Source organism: Panthera tigris, chromosome X (genome assembly GCF_018350195.1).
Source record: "Panthera tigris isolate Pti1 chromosome X, P.tigris_Pti1_mat1.1, whole genome shotgun sequence".
In the NCBI taxonomy this organism is placed as follows: Eukaryota; Metazoa; Chordata; class Mammalia; order Carnivora; family Felidae; genus Panthera; species Panthera tigris.
This window is the reverse complement of record NC_056677.1, coordinates 114,636,881-114,656,284: the sequence shown is the minus strand read 5'-3', so window position 1 is coordinate 114,656,284 and position 19,404 is coordinate 114,636,881. Positions and strand designations below refer to the sequence as shown.

General features: G+C 48.5%; 1 protein-coding gene across 1 annotated transcript in view; it reads left to right on the top strand.

Moving 5' to 3' along the window:
• Positions 1–12,464: 12,464 nt before the first annotated feature.
• MCF2 (MCF.2 cell line derived transforming sequence) overlaps positions 12,465–19,404 on the top strand; it is a 100,044-nt gene continuing 93,104 nt past the window's right edge. The window contains 1 exon segment of the mRNA XM_042974927.1: positions 12,465–12,549. The gene's annotated coding sequence lies outside the window, so the exon portion shown is untranslated.

The window sequence follows — 19,404 nt, the reverse complement described above, 5'->3', positions numbered from 1 at the left end:
GCTCGAGCTCGCAAGCCACGAGATCACGACCTGAGCTGAAGTCGGACCCTTCACCAACCGAGCCACCCAGGCGCCCCTATTGTTCGTAGATTCGGATAAAGACTTGGCTCTTTCGCTGTCTCAACACTTCGTGGTTTTGGAAATTAATGTTGTTTTTAAAGTTCTCTGTTCCACCGAGTTTTTCATTTTCCCATCCATATATCAGCTCTTCAAACAAAGGACCAGGCACTGAGTTAGGTGATGGTGACACAACAGTGAACCGGGCACAAAGGGTCCCCGTCCTGGCGCCTCCCTGCCGGTGGAAGCATCAGACAGCAAACTAATAAATCCGCAAATACAGCATGTGGGAATGGGGGGGGGGGTCTGTTTTATGTTTTTAAGTTTATTCATTGAGAGAGAGAGAGAGAGAGAGAGAGAGAGCACGTGCACATGAGCGGGGGAGGGGCAGAGAGCGACGGGGGGAGAGAGAGTCCCAAGCAGGCTCCGGGCTGATAGCACCCAGCTGGTGAGATCCTGACCCGAGCCTGAATCAAGAGTCGGACGCTTAAGTGACTGAGCCACCCGGGCGCCCCTGGGGGTGTCTGTTTTAAATTAGAGTGGTCTGGGAAGGTGTGTCTGCAAGAGGGGACATTTGAGCAGAGACCTGAATGCAGTGTGGGGGCAAGCCAGCTCAGCCTTTGCAGGGGGAGGCAGCCCCCCGGAGTCACAGGCTCTGAGAAGAGAACAGCATGTTTCGTCAAAGGGACAGCAAGGAAGGAGTCCAGCGAGCTAGGGGGGTGGTCAGATCGTTCTCGCTGTTTGTCTCTGTCTCTCTTTGCACTTGGTGACTTAAAAAAAATTTTTTTTAATGTTTATTTTGAGAGAGAGGGCACGAGCAGGCGAGGGAGACCCACAATCCGAGGCAGGCTCCAGGTTCTGAGCTGTCGGCACAGGCCCGATGCGGGGCTCGAACTCACAAACCGTGAGATCATGACCTGAACTGAAGTTGGACGCTCAACCAGCTGAGCCACCCGGGCGCCCTTCCACTCGGTGAGTTTTATCAGCCAGAGTTGTACCAGAGAAACAAACCAGTAGGATGTGTGTGTGTGTGATACATCTATAAATTACCTATCTTTGTACAGGTAAAAAGAGACCTGGAGACAGAGACAGACTGAATCAGAGGTTTATTCCAAGGCATTGGCTTAGACATCCACAATCGTGGGGCCCATCCAGGCAGGTTTGAGAGGAACGGAGCCAGCCTGCAGGTTGGAAACCCTCAGGCAGGCGCTAAAGCTACAGACTTGAGGCCGATTTCTCCTTCCTCAGGGAAACCTGTTTTGCCTTTCAATGGATTGGATAAGGCCATGCGATTTTCTAGGACAATTTGCTTGGCTTGAAGCCAGCTGATCGCAGCTGCTTTAACCACTTCTACAAAATACCCCACGGCAGCGTCCACATTAGTGTTTGATTGAATGGCAATCGCCTGGCCAAACTGACATATAAAAGCAACCATCACCGTAATTTGCCTCAACATTTATTGATTCTTGCCAGCGGGCTCAGATTTAAAAACGAGGCCCAATGGGGCGCCTGGGTGGTTCAGTCGGTTAGGCATCCGACTTCAGCTCAGGTCATGATCTCACAGTTTGTGGGTTCAAGCCCGGCATCGGGCTCTGCACTGACAGCTCAGAGCCTGGAGTCTGCTTCAGATTCTCTCTCTATCGCTCTCGCTCTCTGCCCCTCCCACACTTGTTCGTTCTCTCTCTCTCTCTCTTAAAAATAAATAAACTTAAAAAAAAATAAAAATGAGGGGCACCTGGGTGGCTCAGTCAGTTAAGTATCCAAGCCTTGATCTCGGCTTGGGTCATGATCTCAGAGTTCATGGGTCTGAGCCCCGCATCGGGCTGCGAGCTGACAGTGCAGAGCCTACTGGGGATTCTCTCTCTCTCCTCTCTCTCTCTCTCTCTGCCCCTCTCCCGCTTGCACTCCCTCTCTCCCTCCCCCCCTCTCTGTCTCTCAATGGATAAATAAACAAATTTTTTAATAAAAAAAATTTAAAAAAATAAAAAATGAGGTCCAAGTTTATGGGATGTCTTTATCAACTTTTGACTTCTTGTATATATATATTTAACTTTATTTATTTTGAGAGAGACAGAGACAGTTCAAGTTAGGGAGGGGCAGAGAGAGAGGGAGAGAGAGAGAGAAAGAATCCCAAGCAGGGTCCGCACTGTCAGCGCAGGGCCCGACGCGGGGCCTGAACCCACAAACCGCGAGAGCGTCACCTGAGCCGAAATCAAGAGTCGGACGCTTCACCGACTGAGCCCCCCAGGCGCCCCAACTTTTGACTTTTGCAAACCGTATTGGAATCTCTTCTCCTCTCGGAAGCCCTTTCCCATTCTCTTCACCTTTGTGGATTTATAAGTTGATAAACAAAAATACTGCGGCCTCTTAGAACAGAAGAGAAATAAATAGTGCGTTTCACCTGCACTCTGAAACCGCTCAGGCTAATTTTGCATGAAATCGCCTTGGTTAAACATTGGGAAGGAGGTGGGGAAAGGACTGTCCTTAGCATCCTAAGAACCACAGCGGCCCAGGAGGGGTGTGCAATAGAAACGGGTAGAAACAGAGGCAGAACTGGTGGCTGAGATCCAGCTCAAGGCTACAGACCGTCCCAGCTGTGGTTGCCGCCCGAGGCCTCTGGCTCCACAGCCTGTTAGTGGGGGTGGAACTGGGTCCCAGCAGCAAGGGTTTTGCAAGTCACACCAAAACGTCAGTGTTTTATTAAAAATCAAGAGATGGTTATCTTTTTTTTTTTTTTAAGTTTATTATGAGAGAGAGAGCGGGGGAGGGGCAGAGAGAGAGAGGGAGACACAGAACCTGAAGCAGGCTCCGGGCTCTGAGCCGTCAGCACAGAGCCCGATGCAGGGCTCGAACCCAGAAACTGTGAGATCATGACCTGAGCCGAAGCCGGACGCTCAACCGACTGAGCCACCCAGGCTCCCCAAGAGTCGGACGCTTAACTGACTGAGCCACCCAGGCGCCCTCAAAATCAAGATGTGGTTATCTTCTTTGCTATGTTATAACGTGCTGTTCCTCCCAGGGGAGGCTCGGATGAGGCCGTTCTGTCCTACTGGGTTGAGTGCCTCCAGCTAGGATGAAAAAAGAAGGTCCTGAGTAGAATAGATTATCACAGAGGAGGAGGGTTAGGATACTAAGAAGGAGATCTGACCTGGGTGAAAAGCAGGGAGGGACAAAGAGGGGACCTAAATCAGGGAACAGGAGGTGGTCAAGTTCAAAGGGAAGAGCTAAGAACGGAGCTTAAGAACCCCAGGCCCCCATCCTTTATCCTCTCATAGTCCCCCCATCATAACTTCCGTCCCTGGAACCCCCTTTTTTGTTTTGAGAAAGAATGGGGGGAGAGAGAGGCAGAGAGTGAGAGCGAGAGCATCCCAAGCAGGCTCCATGCTTGGTGCAGAGCCCAATGCAGGGCTTGATCCCACAACCCTGGGATCATGACCTGAGCCCAATTCGAGTCAGACGCTCAACTGACTAAGCCACCCAGGCGCCCCTACCCTCAACCCTTTTAACACTTGCACCCCGTTCTAAGTTTCCTCCACCCCATCCTAAGAGACCTCTGGAAACTGACCAAGAGTACAAGCAGATTCTGAGAACGGATAGATGATAAGGGAACAGAAAAACATGCTCAGCTTCACGAACAACCCAGAATCGGTCATTTCAATGACAATAAGAGACCTCGGAAGGGTTTACACAGAGGAGACAGGTTATCGAAACACTTTGACGATGGGTATATCTCTGGTCTGAAATTTTAAGGCAGGATATACTTCTCTGTGAACATCTCAAGATTAGATTTTTTTAAATGACAGTGTTCTAAGGAGAAAAACTATTTTGTTAGTTCAAACATATCCAGATTTCAATATTTATGCATTAAAACAGCACAGTATCCATCCACTGATGAGTAGATGAGCAAATATTCATTATAAAAGGAACAAAGTATTGGCGTGCCTGGCTGGCCCAGCCACAAGAGCATACAACTCTTGATCTTAGGATCCTGAGTTTGAGCCCCATGCTGGATGTAGGATTACTTAAATAAATAAATAAACTTAAAAGAATATTTAAAAAACAGGAATAAAGTACTGACATATTATTTTTTGAAGTAGATTCCATGCCCAGAGTGGGGCTTGAACTCATGACTCTGAGCCGAGACCAAGAGTCAGATGCTTAACCAACTGAACCACCCACGGGCCCCACGGACATATCCTGTAATGTGGATGAATCTTGAAAACATTACGCTAAGTGAAAGAAGGCAGTCACGAAGGACCAAATATCGTATGATTCCACTTATATAAAAACACCCAGACTAGGAAAACCCATAGAGACAGAAAGAAGATGAATAGTTGTTTGGGGCCGGAGGTGATGGGAGGCTTGGGAAGTGATGACTACAAAGGGTTTGGGTTTCTCTTTGGAGTGATGAAATGTTCTCAGATTAAACTATTATGGGGTGCCCAGCTGGCTCGGTCAATAGAGCTATGGGACTCTTGATTCCCAGGTCATGAGTTCAAGCCCCGCGTTGGGAGTAGTGTTGACTAAAAAATAATAATAATAACATAAAAGTAAATTATTGTGCTGGTTGAACATCCCTGTGAATATGCTAAAAATCATCGTTCCTATTCCATGAGCCTTTTTTTTTTTTAAGATCTTATTTTTTTTTTTTTAAGTAATCTCTACACCCAACATGGGGCTGGAACTCACAACCCTGAGATCAAGAGTCACATGCTGGGGCGCCTGGGTGGCTCAGTCGGTTGAGCGTCCAACTTCGGCTCAGGTCATGATCTCACAGTCTGTGAGTTCAAGCTCCGCATCAGGCTCTGTGCTGATGGCTCAGAGCCTGGAGCCTGCTTCCGATTCTGTGTCTCCCTCTCTCTCTGCCCCTTCCCTGCTCATGCTCTGTCTCTCTCTGTCTCAAAAATAAATAAAAACATTAAGGAAAAAAAAAAATTAAAAAAAAAAAAAAAAAAAGAGTCACATGCTCCACCAACTGAGCCAGCCAGGTGCCCCAATCAGATCATTTTTAAATTAAATAATAAGGGGGTGCCTGGGTGGCTCAGTCGGTTAAGCGTCCGACTTTGGCTCAGGTCATGATCTCGTGGTTCGTGAGTTCGAGCCCCGCGTCGGGCTGTGTGCTGACAGCTCGGAACCCGGAGCCTGCTTCGGATTCTGTGTCTCCCTCTCTCTCTGCCTCTCCCCCACTCACACTCTGTCTCTCTCTGTCTCTCAAAAATAAATAAAAATGTTTAAAAAAACTCACGATTCATTTGCATGATCGTTTCCACTTAAGAAATGCTAAGACTTACTCAACAGATATAGTCTAGTTCTAGTTATGCTACAGACTAAAATACATGAGCTTAGGCGACTCTCAGTCTCTCAAAGCCTCAGTTTCTTGGGCTGGAAACTGGGTATAAATAAACTGAGTCTTCCTTACAGGTTTGTTGGAAGGACCAAATGAGATGACAGATGAAGAGGAACATCAAGGTGAGGTGTGAGGGGCCCCTGGCTGGCTTGGTCGGTGGAGCGTGCGACTCCTGATCTCAGGGTCACGGGTTCAAATCCCATGTTAGGCATGGAGCCTACTGCAAAAAAAAGATGGAGTGTGACAATGGAGATGGTAGGTTGATTAATTTTCTTATTGTTAGTAACAGCAACTCCAGTTATGTCAGATTAAGATGGTAACCTGCTGGGGTGCCTGGCTGGCTCAGCTGGTAGAGGTGTATGATTCTTGATCTCGGGGTTGTGACTTCGAGCCCCACGTTGGGTGTAGAGATGACTTAGAAATAAAATCTTGAAAAACAAAAAAGAAAAAAAGACGGTGACCTGCTAATCTTGTAGGCTTGGATCATTACATTTGGCATTATATGAAGTCAATGACATGTTTTATATTTTTCATTGGTCATCGTTGCCAGATTTTATATATGTATGTATGTATATTTATTTTGAGAGAGAGAGAGAGAGCGCAGGTGCACGAGTAGGGGAGGGGCAGAGAGAGAGGGAGACACGGGGCTCGATCTGTGAACCGTGAGATCATGACCTGAGCCAAAGTTGGACGCTTAACCAACTGAGCCACCCAGGGGCCCTGAAAGTGGTTTTCTTAAAATCAGGCTGTCTAACTTGATCATCTTTTCAGATGCCAGTTTTGAGTTCCAGTTCACCTTAATAAGTAAATAAAGAAATACTAATAAATATTTGTGCAGTACAGAAATTCAGCAGAAAACAATCCGTTTCTATTTCATTGTTTAGGCTGAAATTAATCTTGGCTAATGTGGAAAGAGGCAGTCCTAGTTAGAAATTAAAGAGCTGGGAAGTAATGATTTCACATTTCTACTTGTGACTCGAATTTTGTCCGTTTCCAATATATTCTCATTGCTTGAGAAAGTACCATAGCATTTCATAAAAGGACTGCCAATATTTACAGGAGCAATTCTTTGCTGCACTACAAGTATAATTCCGTTGGAAATACTCTTAAAGCATTTGGCTTATTTGTCAAATATACCCCAAAGCTGAAAAGAAAAAAAGCATTGGGCCATCAGAACTAAGTTAGAAACAGGCACTTCACTTAACGAACAACAGAAATATAAATATCTGCCTCTGAAACGATGCTTTCTTCGGAAACCAAAGTTTGGCTTTTAGAATGGCATCTAATCAAAAATTTTAAAAATAGTAACAAATGAAAAGATTTCTGTGGAATTTCCTGTGAAGGGGTGAACTTAAAGTCAATGTCAAGGATTGAGCTCGATCAACTAATTAATCTCTTTGAACTGACTTAGCCCAGGGTGTCAAACAGGCTCCTCTGTATTTAAATACAAGCATGTTAAATACATGCATGTTAAATACACGCATCTAGAAGGTTTCATGGTGCCAATCTAGAATTAAATGAGAGTATGTGTTGCATTCCTCATAATTAGTTGGGGTTCTTTTGGTTGCAAATGATAGAAACCCAATTGCAAACAGGTTTAAGCACAGAAGAATGTATTGATCTATGTAACTGAAAAATCCAGGGGGTGGATATTTCTTCAGGCAAGGCTGGATTCAGATGTTCCAATAACTGCTTTTGTCACATTGATTTCATTCCCCGGCAAGCTGTCTTTGCAGCCCCAAGGCTTACCTCACCCCTGTAACTAACAATCCCAGCTAAGAGTTATTTTCCTGTTCATGGGTTCCCAAAAGCCCTGGATGGTTCTCATTGGTTTCAGCCTATCACAGTGGTCAAGGGACAGAATACATTGATTTAGTAGACCTGAGTTACTTCCTTAAGGGCGTGTGTGTGTGTGTGTGTGTGTGTGTGTGTGTGTGTGTGTGTGTTACTGACAATCTTGTCTGTAGCACATGGATTTAGAGTGGGACAGGGACAGGCACCTGACTGACTCAGTCTATAGAGCATGTGACTCTTGATCTCAGGGTCGTGACTTCCCACCCCACACTGGGTGTAGAGATTACTTAAATAAATACACTTTAAAAAAAATAGAGCGAGACAGGGAAGATTCTCTATAGGAATATTGAAATACATAAATACTAGGCAGGCAAAAATGTCAAAGAACCTAGCACATTGTGAAACTCAAGACAGCCCTTTATGTACTAGAAACATATTTAATCCAGACAAATTGTGACGTTGCTATTATGTCTATTCTCCAAATGAGTTTTCATTTGGTTACCCTGTCACATGTCAATAGACTTCCCGAATTCTGCAGAACCTTCTCAAAATCAAAGGTGATAAGGGGCAAATAAGGATACCTGTTAATGTTATTGTTCCCCTTCTTCTTTCAGCATTTTAGACATTCTGGTTTCTCAAAACCTGTGTCTAATTTACTATAATAAAATATTTCCTGTTACTCAAATCCCTTCTGATCTACCTAGGCGGGATGGGATTTACGGATTCCGGTAAATGGGATGAAATGTTTTCCTATCACTGTTAGTAGAGGAAGGAATTTGTTACAAGTCTAGCTTTCATTTGTTACAGTCCTTAACTTTCATCCAAGGGCATCAACAAACTCACAAAGGACCTTATTTCCAAAGATGTTAGTTAGATTGTAAGGCCTGTGTCAAGGGCCCCAACGACCTTTCTGTAGAACAACTCAGTGTAGGGGATGTGAGCGTGCTATACAAACTGGGGAAGATTGAGTCATAGCTATGCATTTTCTTCTTCAGCTCTGAGAACCCCTGAGGTTAGTGTTCTTTCGAATAAGGGTCCACAGCAAAATTAAACGACTGTTCAGCCACAATTGCTTTATCCACCCATTTGAGTAACCCACATTTTGAGTGCCTGCTCTATGCCAGGCCCCGGAAGACAGTGCTTAATAAGACATTTCTCCTGTCCTCGAGGACCTCAGAACTGATCCAGATGGCCGACCTACAAGCAGTTACAACACACGATGAGAATCAGTGTGTGGGAGGCAGGACAAAGGGACGTGAGAGAAGGTATCTGGCTCAGAGAGCGTGCTTTACAGAGGAGATAATAATTTTTAGTGATGGCATAATTAGCCATCCTATGGACGACACAGAAGGAGCTTGTGTAAGTCCAGTCTTCTCGTTCTCCTATCAATTTGCCTGTGTATCTATCTATCTATCACCTGCCTGTCAATCGACCGATCGATCAATCTATCTACTCAATGTTTCTTCCAACATGTTTTCAGTGCTTATAGATGGCATGTACTTCAGATTATACCGCATATTGTTTAAAAATGAGATTTTTTTATTTGAAGATAATTGTAGATGTGGAAGCAGTTGTAAGAAAGAATACAGAGAGGTATCATATACCCTTTATGCAATTTCCCCCAATGACATCACCTTGCAAAAGTATAGTACAATATCACAACCAGTATATTGACATTGATACAATCAGGATGCGGAACAGTTCCATTGCTACAAAGGAATGTCATTTTTATTAACTGCTTAATAATCCATTTTAAAAATGTATCATAACTTATTAGTCCTGCTATTCTCTGACATCTAGGTTGCTTCCAATTTGGGGCTATAGGGAATAATGTTGTAGAGAACATCCCTGTATATAAATCTTTGCCAAAATATCTGATTATTTCTGTAGGGGAAATTCCTCGAAGGAGACTTGCTGAGTCAGAGGATATGTACATTTTAAGGTTCTCAATACTGATTGCCAAGTTGCTTTCCAGAAAGGTTGTACCAACTTAAAGTTGAGTATTAAAAGTCTTTGCCAATTTGGTGAGTGAAAAATGATATCTTGGGATTTTTAAAGTTTATTTTATTATCATTGAAGGTAAACATTTACATAGATACACACATATGTATATATTAGATTTTTTAAATGTTTTTGAGCGGGGCACCTGGGTGGCTCAGTCAGTTGAGCGTCCAACTCTTGATTTAGGCTCAGGTTGTGATCTCACAGTTCCTGGGATCAAGCCCCTGTGGGGCTCTATGCTGACAGCCTGGTTGGGATTCTCTCTCACCCCCTCTCTCTTCCTCCCCCCCCCCCCACTCATACGCTTGTGTGTTCTCTTTCTCTCAAAAGTAATTAAAAAAAAACATTAAAAAAAGTTCTCCTTTTATCTGTTCCTATTTTCTGACCATTTCCATTTCTTATTAATTTATAAAGACTCTTTACATATTAAGGATATTATGTGACAGCTTTATTAAGATAAAATTAAAATACCATACATTTCATCTGTTTAAACTACACCCAATTTCATGACTGCTAGTGTATCTACAGAGTTGAACAGCCATCAGCATAATTTTAGAACATTTTGTTACCGTAAACAGGAACTCCAATACTCTTATCTGTTACCTCCAATCCTTCCATCCTCCCCATTCCCTGGCAACCACTATTCTACCTTCTGTCTCTATACACTTGCTTATTCCGGACACCTCATGTCAACAGGATCATAAAATATGTGGTCTTTTGTGCCTGGCTTCTTTTACTTAAGCATATTGCTTTCAAAATTCATCCATGTAGTGGCATGTATCAGAATTTCTGTTTTTATTTTTGATTTTTAAAAAAATGTTTATTTTTGAGAGGGCAGGGACGGAGAGAGAGGGGGACAGAGGATCGGAAGCAGGCTCTGCAGTGACAGCAGAGAGCCTGATGTGGGGCTCGAACCCACGTACAGGGAGATCATTACCTGAGCAGAAGTAGGACACTTAACTGACTGAGCCACCCAGGCGCCCCCCAAGATTTTATTTTTAATCTCTGCACTCAACATGGGGCTTGAACTCACAACCCCAAGACCAAGAGATGCTTGATTGAGCCATCCACACACCCCTGCCATAATTGCTTATAGAGCAAAAAGCAAGAGCTCCCCCTTAACCAAGTGACTCCCAATTTCACCCTCCAGAGATCACCACTGTTGGCAGTCTGTATCCTTCTCGACCATTTTCTATGCACATACATATGTGTAGTGTTTAAGAAGTGGGCTAAAAAAATGAAAAGGGAGATCAAACCATAAATACTGTTTTGCATCTTTTTTCACTAGACAATACAGCAGGGCATCTTTCCATTTGTGGATCAATCACATACTTTTTTTTTTTTATTATGCTAAGTAAAGCCTTCTCTACCCCATGATTATAAAGATAGCCTCCTAGTCATCCAGTACCTTTATGGACTGCTGTTCTTACTTCTTTATCTTTCTTTTTGAGAGAGAGAGAGAGAGAGAGAGAGAGAGAGAGAGAGAGAGAGAGAGAGAGAGAGAGAGAGAGAGAGAATCCCAAGTAGGCTCCACACTGTCAGCACAGAGCCCAACCCAGGGCTGGATCTAAGGAACCTGAGATCATGACCTGACCTTGAGATCATGACCTCAGCTGAGATCGGGAGTCAGCCGCTTAACTGGACTGAGCCACCCAGGTGCCCCAGTTTTTAACTTAAAATAAAATCGTTAAAGATCAACAAGTGTAGCGCTGGTGGAATTCTTAATACCATCTTCTCCACAACGGAGGGGACAATTATAAACCTTTCCTCCTCTGCCCTCAGCACATATTCCAGAGAAGGGCTGGAAAACAGTCTGCCTGTTGACTTAACACATTCAGAGAGCGCTTACCCTGGCCAGAGGGAGAGGTGTGTGAGCGTGTGCGGGAGCGCGTTTTCCCCCCTTACTTTTGTACTTGCCCGCACCCACTTTCCTCGGGTATAAATCAGGGGCTCCCCACAGAGTGTTTACAAGATCCACCTGGAAGGACTGGCCTGTATAACATCAGACCACTCTTCCGGACAGAAACCTTTGAAAAAGGATAAGGATTAAAGAGAGAACTGGCCCTTGCAATTCCCACAAAGACTTCTAGCACTGAAGCAAAATTGGGGGCGAATCCCGGTGGCATTGAGTCGGTTTCAGACTTGTGCCGTGTTTATGCTGGCATTCCCTGGCCTCTCCTCAGCAGGCCGCGGGTTCCTGGGGAGGGCTCCCGCGGGTCCTGCTCATTGCAGGCGCTGCGGAACCCCATCTCTCCTCTGCCCCATTTCCCACTTGGCTTCTTCAGGAGGGTCGCCTCCTCTCGCCTTTCGGTTTTCTTGTGGCCTCTATACTCCTGTGCTCTAAGACCTGTGAAGATCCCCAAGTCGCTGAGGGACGGCAGCCCAGGTGTCTGTACCGCGTGCTTCCTAGGACCCCGGCCTTTCGAGAATCGGGGATCCGGAAGGCAAGGGGCTTAGCATCCCCAAGAGATCCGACTGGTGTGTGTGTTTGCGTTGGGGGCGGGGAGGGCATCTTCCGGCTGCAGCACAGACCCTTTTCAGACCATCCAGGGCCAGTCTCTGGGCGCCGGCTGGGACTGCGGTCCCGCTGGGGCCACCCGCCCGTGCGCTCGCTGAGCGACGCCCCCGCGCGGCGGATCCCCGCCTGGCCGCTGCGGGCGGGGATGCTGCGGCACCGTCGAGACCTGCAGGAGTTGCCAGGGGAGTGCGAGGCCGGCCGTCCCCTCCCACCACGCGTGCTCGCCCGGCCCGGCCTTCCCGCCCCTGACAATAGGCGTCTCTGCAGGGGTCCTCCCCGCGGGCTCCTTGAGTCCCTCCTCCGCCTCCTCCGCCTCCACTCTTCTTCCTCCGCGCGGCTGGGAGGGGGCGTGTGTGCGCTCCCCGGAGCGGTCGCTCTCGCTGCGGCAGCCGTCCGAGGCAGCGCGCCGGGGCCCCAAACTCCGAGCAAGTTCCCGGGCTCCGGGGACGCACGCGCGCGCGCGCGCCCGGGCTGCGGAGCCGGTGGTGGGCCCCCTCCGGTGCTGCCCGGATGCTCCAGGGCGGACGCGTGGCGGAATTCGGGGGTCCCGGCCCGGACTCCGAGGCGGGGGTGGCGGCGGCCGGCTCCGCGCCCCACCCGGGCGCGTCCACGCCGCCGGCCCGGTCCGCGCGCCTGGGCTCGGCGCCCCGGCCCCGCGCGCTGTGCGGCGGGACCCCGGGCCTGCCCCCGAACCGGGACGGCGGCACGATCGTGCCGGCCGCCCGGGCCGTCCCTGGGCAGGTGGACACGGCCGTGGCCCTGCAGCGCGTGAGGATATCCGAGAAGTACGGCAAGAGCTACCTCTGCCTCCTGCCTGCGGTCTTCGTGGCAGGTGAGTTCCCTCCCCGCGCCCGCCGCCCGGCCGCCTCGGCTCCCCGCTCCCTCCCCGGCGCGGCCGGCCGGCCGGCCGGCGCGCACACTTTGAGCTCGCAGCCCGCGCACCCTTCCCCACTGCGGGGGGCGCCCGTTGTTCCCCGGGCCGGGCGCGGCGCTGCGGGCGGCCGGGCGGTGCGGGGAGGTCTCCGCTGCCGCGTGTCACGGGAGAGGTGGGGCCGGACGGCTTCTTCCCGGTCCGCATCCCGCGGACCCGAGACAGGCCTCCCCCGGGCCGCGCTTCCCTTCTGCTGGTCCCTGAATGCCGGGAAAGTGGGGGGGGGGTGTAGGGGGGGTGGCGAGTAACACGTGCAGGGGAAACCTAGTCCAAAAAGACGCTGGGATCCGCGGGCCGCAGTTGGAGGAGGGGTAGAGAGACGGTGCGGCCGCCGCCGGGGCTTCCCTCCCGCCCCCCCTCCCCCCCCGGCGCGGTGCATGTCTCCAGCCGGCCCGCGAGCCTCCTGCCTCCTGGTGGTCCTCACTCCGATGGCCGAAGTTTTGGTGTGTGACAGGACGGACAGACAAAATCGCCCCCCGACTCACACAACTTTCGGTGCCGCCGCCGCGTTTTGGAAAAGGGGCGTGAGCGGCGTAACGTGGCCTTGGCCACTTGCCAGCCGCGGGGCGCGTGCGCGTTCACCCAGTCGGAGGTGCCGGGTTCCCCGCGGGACCGTGCAGACCGGGGCGTGGGGACACCCCGGGGACGGGGTGCAACTCTGGGACCTTAAGTTCAGCCGAGGCTTTCGGGACAGATCTGCGAGGCACCGCGGTCCGCCCAGGTTGTGGTTTTGGTTCAGCAGGTGCTCAGCCTTGCAGTGGGAGTTTGGGCATCCGGAAAAAAAAAAGAGTTGGCAATTTTCTGCGCATCAGGGGGTCACAACACACGTTCCAAAGATTCCTCCTTATTCAGGGTCATCCGCGAGTCCAGAGGAGGCCGCCACACAAACCCCTTTACTTATTAGACCAGAGTAGGTCGGGGCGGCCATCTGTGCACCTTCGGAACACAGAACTTGTTGGTCTTGTCCGTTTGGGTTTTGAGGCGGTCAGTAGTGATTTCTCTATGGAATAAATCATTAGGGGGCAATGTGGTGACGGACGCAAATATTAAGTTAGCGCTGCTGTGAAATCCAAGCTGACATTTCTACCGCTGGTGATTTCCCTTATTTCTGTATTGTGAAGTTTCATCTTCCGGTATTGTGGAAGGCTCCTGCCCGTGGGCAGGTCCCTGTGGCCTTGGCATCATGACAGAGCACGGCACCTAAATAATACCAGTTGCTGTGCTGTCTTTCCAGGGGCTTGCGGTAGTTTTCTACCTTTCAGCATTTTTGGCAGGAATGCCTTTCACCTTGTGGATCAACAAAGTGTCCCGGAAGTGGTGCGTACCCGTGCTGTTAGAACACAGGCCATGGTACCAGAATGTTATGCGTGAAAAAGGATTTCATGTGTATTTCATATATTTTAAGAATGCTAATGTATTTAAAAAATGTGTTTACAGTGATTTTCATTGTGGGGCAGAACTTCCTGAAAGATGGTTTCACTAATGATCGTTTATAAACTGCTCACTACCAGGAGCATGGTACCGTGTAATAAGCTAAATTACACGTGCTTGTGCAGTACCTGCTGGGGGCCAGCCAGAGAGGGAATGGTTGCCTCTATTTGAGTCTTCAGGGTGGACAGTTTGCAAGTGCACTGGGGGCGGGGGATAGAGTGGTGGGGATAGGTAGGGAGAACGGTATTCTAGGCAAAGGAACTAAGATTTGCAAAAATAAGCAGAAAAGGGGCAGCATAGTAGGTTTGGGGAACTGGTTTGTTTTTTAATGATTGGAGTGCAAAGTGTGGAAAGTACAGGAGAGAGAAATTTGGAGAGGTAGGCCGGGACTGGATCAGGCAGAGCCTTGTAATGCATACTAAAGGGCTTTACTTCATTTGTAGGGCAATGGGGGAGCCCATGGAGAGGAATACAGCAAGGTTGCTGCATATGGTTGTACAGGTTGTGCACTGCACAACCCTTAGGGGCTCCATTCACATTTACTGCACCGTGAACGATGCCCTCGCTAGGACTGCACAGTGCGTGGTGTGCACGGTGATCAACGGTGGCAGCGCATGGTGGGGCTTCTTGTTTTTACAGATCTCACCCTGGCATTTGTGTGGAGGACACAGTGTGTGGACAACGCAGTAGAGAGGAAGCCCTGAGGTAGGGCGGCCAGTTAGAAGGCATTTGTAGAAAGCCGAGTAAGCGTGCACTAAGTCCTGGACTGAGTCCGTTCTGGGACCTGGGGCAAGCTTGGAGGATTGAGAGGGTACAAGTGATTTGACTCGGTGACTGGTCGTGAGGTTTGAGGGACAGGGAAGGAGACCCATTAATTCCGGATTTCTGCTTAGGGTGACTGGGTGGAGGAGGAAGAGCACGTTTTGGGTTCAGTTTTGGGGGTGTGGTTTCTGTGGAACATTCAGAGAGAGCTGGCCAGTAGGTCTTGAGCTGGGAAGAAGCAAATCTTTTTGTTTGTTTGTTTGTTTAATTTATGTATTTATTTTGAGAGAGAGAGAGAACACACAAGTAGGGGGAGGAACAGAGAAATAGGAGAGACCATCCCAAGCAGGGTCCGCACCGTCTGCACGGAGCCGGATGCGGAGCTAGATCCCAGGAACCCGTGAGATCATGACCTGAGCCTAAATCAAGAGTCAGGTGCTTAACCGCTTACACGGGTTATCTCGATAACTCAGGAAGTCTAGCACAGAAGTAGCCCACACTTGGGGTGCCTGGGTGGCCCCGTCGGTTGAGCATCTGACTCTTGATTTCAGCTCAGGTCATGATCCCGGGGTTGTGGGGTCGAGGCTTGTGTTGGGCGCTGCTCTGAGGGTGGAGCCTGCCTAAGAGAGTCTGTCTGTCTGTCTGTCTGTCTCTCTCTCTCTCTCTCTCTCTCTCTCCCCCTCTCCCTCTCCCCTCCCCCCCCCCCCCCCCCGCCTCCAGTGCTCTCTCCTTCTCTCTCTCTCAAATGAAAAAAAATAGCCCATAGTTTATTATAAAATTATCTTTTGAACTTGTCCTCAAATAAATGCTGCCCCCCCCCCCGCCACACCTTCCTTACCCGAGGATGGAAAGAAAGAGGAAAAAAGAAAGTAATGTTTTACATTCCTTACAGGACAAAAGAATGCAAACTATACAGTCGGATAACTCAGATAAGTAGTTGTGAGCACCTGCTCACTGGAAGGTTTATTTTGTGAGGGCGTACATGTCGCATACTGAGTAATTAACTTGTGTTGTCATCCACACATCTTCCGGAGCTACGCCCTTACAAAATCAACACGTGTTCCACATGACTGAGTGTTTCTGGGTAAATGAGGTTTAGCCCTTTTGGTGCTTGATACATCCCCCTCCCCCCGTTGTCCCCAAATCTGTCACATTTTGGGTGGAAAGCCTTTCGGAAAGATGATTTAGTCTCCTAACTCCTGAACCTGGTAATAACTGCATCTTTTTTTTTTTTTTTTTTTTGATGACTTAAGATTATCCTTATAATAGCATTAGTTACTTTAAAGTGCTGTATACAGTGTTGTCTCAGGGGCTCCTAAAGTCTGGGGGGTTGGGTACAGATAGTTCTGCCTCTTAATTTGTAATGCCTGCTTTTCTAATCTTTTCATATATCCCCTGTCTGTTAGGTCTCATTTTTTGCTGCTGTTATTTTTTAAAAATGTTTTATTTATACTTGAGGGAGAGAAAGCCAGCAGGGGAGGGGCCGAGAGAGAGAGAGAGAGAGAGAGAGAGGTGACAGAGGATCTGAAGTCGGCTCCCTGCCCACGACAGACAGCCCAAGCGGGAGCTCAAAGTCACAAACCGCCAGATCGTGACCTGAGCCGAAGGTGAATGCTCAACCCCCCGAGCCACCCAGACGCCCCTACTGCTGTCGTTTTAAACTGTTTCTGGGGTGGTTTGTGAGTTCGAGCCCCGCGTGGGGTTCTGTGCTGCCAGCTCGGAGCCCGGAGCCTGCTTCGGATTCTGTGTCTCCCTCTCTCTCTGCCTCTCCCCCCCGCGTGTGCTGTCTCTGTCTCTGTCTTTCTCTCAAAAATAAAGAATAAAACCATTTAACAAACCCCCACAACTTTCTACCAACCGGCAGCCCGTGTCTAGTCCTCTGGTTCCTCTGCCATTGGCTTCTTCTAACGTGCTGCTCTGAGCAGGCATGCACGTTTCGAAACCCGTTAGAATTGTCTGCAAAATAGGAGTGAGTAGATTATGAGTGGGGCCACGGGGAGTCTACTTCCATGAATGTATGTGAACTTTCACACTTGGACTCTGTGCTGTCAGTTCTGATTGCATAAAAGCCTTTTATTTTCTGTTTTTCTCGTTGCTGGTGGTGTTTTGGAGGGTTGGTGATGTTAAGTAAGTTATCCGGAAAAGCCCGTGTTCTCCTGTCACATGGGGTAGTAATATTTTAGTTTCTTGGAAAACAGACGAATGCGTTTGTTCAAGATCTGTCAGAAAGTCAAGGTTTCTTTTTTCCATTGCATTTCTCGGGCCCCAGGAGGCACCTCAGTCTTAGACGTCGCCCCCCCCCCCAAGGAAAGCAAACATCCCTGTTACAGCGTCTTCTGTAACAGGCACCCTCTGGGGGTGACAGAACTGCCCCTCACCTGCCCCAGGGCGGAAGCGGGTCAGCCCCGGAGGGCGAGATGCCCCCGATCTGGCTGCGGTCAAGGTGAGTCTCCCCTCTCTGTTGCCGCCAAGGTCTTGTCCCGGAGGCAGCTCGCCAAGGTCTTGTCCCGGAGGCAGCTCGCTCCTGGCAAGAGGCCAATGTCACAGCACTTTCTCCTACTTAGTTTTCACCCAAAGCATCCCCACGTTGTATGTGTATGACACACGTAAGGATCTGACCAGCTGGCGACTCCAGCACTAGGAAGGTGATGTGGAACAAACACCTTACGACTCGGGGGGTGTTCCAGGCAGAGGGGACCGTGGGTGTTAAAAGGCCCTGACACAAGAGAATACTGACAAGTTCAAGCCACAGGACAGGGACGCGTGTGGCTGAAGCACTGTGTTTTGCATTCGTGTGTGTGTGTGTGTGTGTGAGAGAGAGACAGAAAAATAAATGAATAAACTGCAAAAAAAAAAAAAAAAAGAGGAGACCATTAGGATTGGTGATGGTGACAGAGGTGGTGAGCAGTGCTCAGGTTCTGGATCTCTTGAAGGTGGAGCCAAAAAGCGTTTGCCAAAATGCCTCGGTTACACGGTCCGAGAGAAAGAGGAGGGGTTGTCATCGGTCGAGACGGACATGTGTGCAGGGGGAGCGGGTCTGTGAGAAGAATCGAGAGGGCGGGGGTCTGGTTTGGCACCTGTTAACTCGGAGGCGCCTACGTGCTGTCCTCGTGGAGGTGTCAAGTAGGCGATGGGACGTGGGGACCTGGCATTCGAGGAAGGGGCCTCGGACGGGGATGTAGGTTTGGGCGCCATCAGGCTTCTAGGTGGTGTTTAAAGCCTGGATGCGTGAGCGTAGATGGAGAAGAGGTCAGTCACGAGAGACCGTTGTTCGTGTCCCAAAGCAAAATGTTCTTGAGGAGGAACGAGGGCGCAGAGTGGAAGCACTGCTCCAAAAAGACAAAGCGTTGCTGGGATTTGTTGCTCAAACGTTCGTGCTGTCGGATTGGCTCCCGGGTCCCTTGGACTCATCGTGTTCCTTTGCTCATAGTCTGGAACCGGTGTAATCTATGCCTGGGGGTGGAGAAGAGGTCTGTGCTCAGAGCTGTCCAATGAGACAAGCTACAGCTTTAACGGTAACTGATCCTACTTCACTGGGGACACGAGATCGGTAGTTTATTACACAACCCCCTCCCTTTTTTTTTCTTTTTACAAATTCTCTAGTTTACTCTTTTATGGTTTAAATTCATGCCGGAGATGAATCCTTTCCCATCTTATTCTTCCTTCAGTCGAAATATTAAGCAGCTGTTATTGCTTTCCAGTTGAGAACCTTATTCATTTATCTCCTATCGTTTTCAATACCTGGTATAATTTTCTTTTTTTTTTTTTTTTTAAACCATTGCACTTAAAAATTTTTTTTTTATTAGAGAGAGAGAGAGAGAGAGCGCATGCGTGTGGAGGAGAGGGGCAGATAGAGATAGTGTGGGACGGGAGGGGCAGAGAGGGGGAGGGGTGGGAGAGAGAGATAGAGAGAGAATGAATCCCAAGTGGGCTCCACGCTCAGATCCCATGACCGTGGGATCATGACCTGAGCTGAAATCGAGAGTCTGGATGCTGAACTGACTAAGCCACCCAGGCGCCCCCCCCCCATGGTATAATTTTCTAAAAAAAATTATATCTTAATGGAAAAACCAAAAGGTGATGGCATATTGGAAAGAAGGACCATGGTACACTCACAATTAAGTTTGGGGCTTATCAAATAGTCGAGTTGTGGTTTTCCAAGGTACCCCAGATAGCAAGTATAGTGACGTTTTAATATACTGAAATTTACTCTTAAAAATAGATTATCTTCTCTCTGACTTTCAAATATTTAGTAATGATATTCTCATCTCTGTCATGAAGAGGTTATGTTGGCTGTTAACCCTGCAGATGCTGGGTTTTATCGCAGTACTTAAAATTTACATATGTGTATTCTGTCTCTTGAAAATTATGTGCTAGCACCCGTATGGAGATACATCTACTCTCTTTTCGGATAATTTTTTGCATCATTTTGTTTTTTGCATTATTTTGAAAAGGGAAAGCAAGGAGGAGGAGAAAAGAGGTTTTTGAAAAAATTTTGTTAATGTTTGTTTATATTTTGTGGGGGGAGGGGCAGAGATAGAGCAGGAGACACAGAATCCGAAG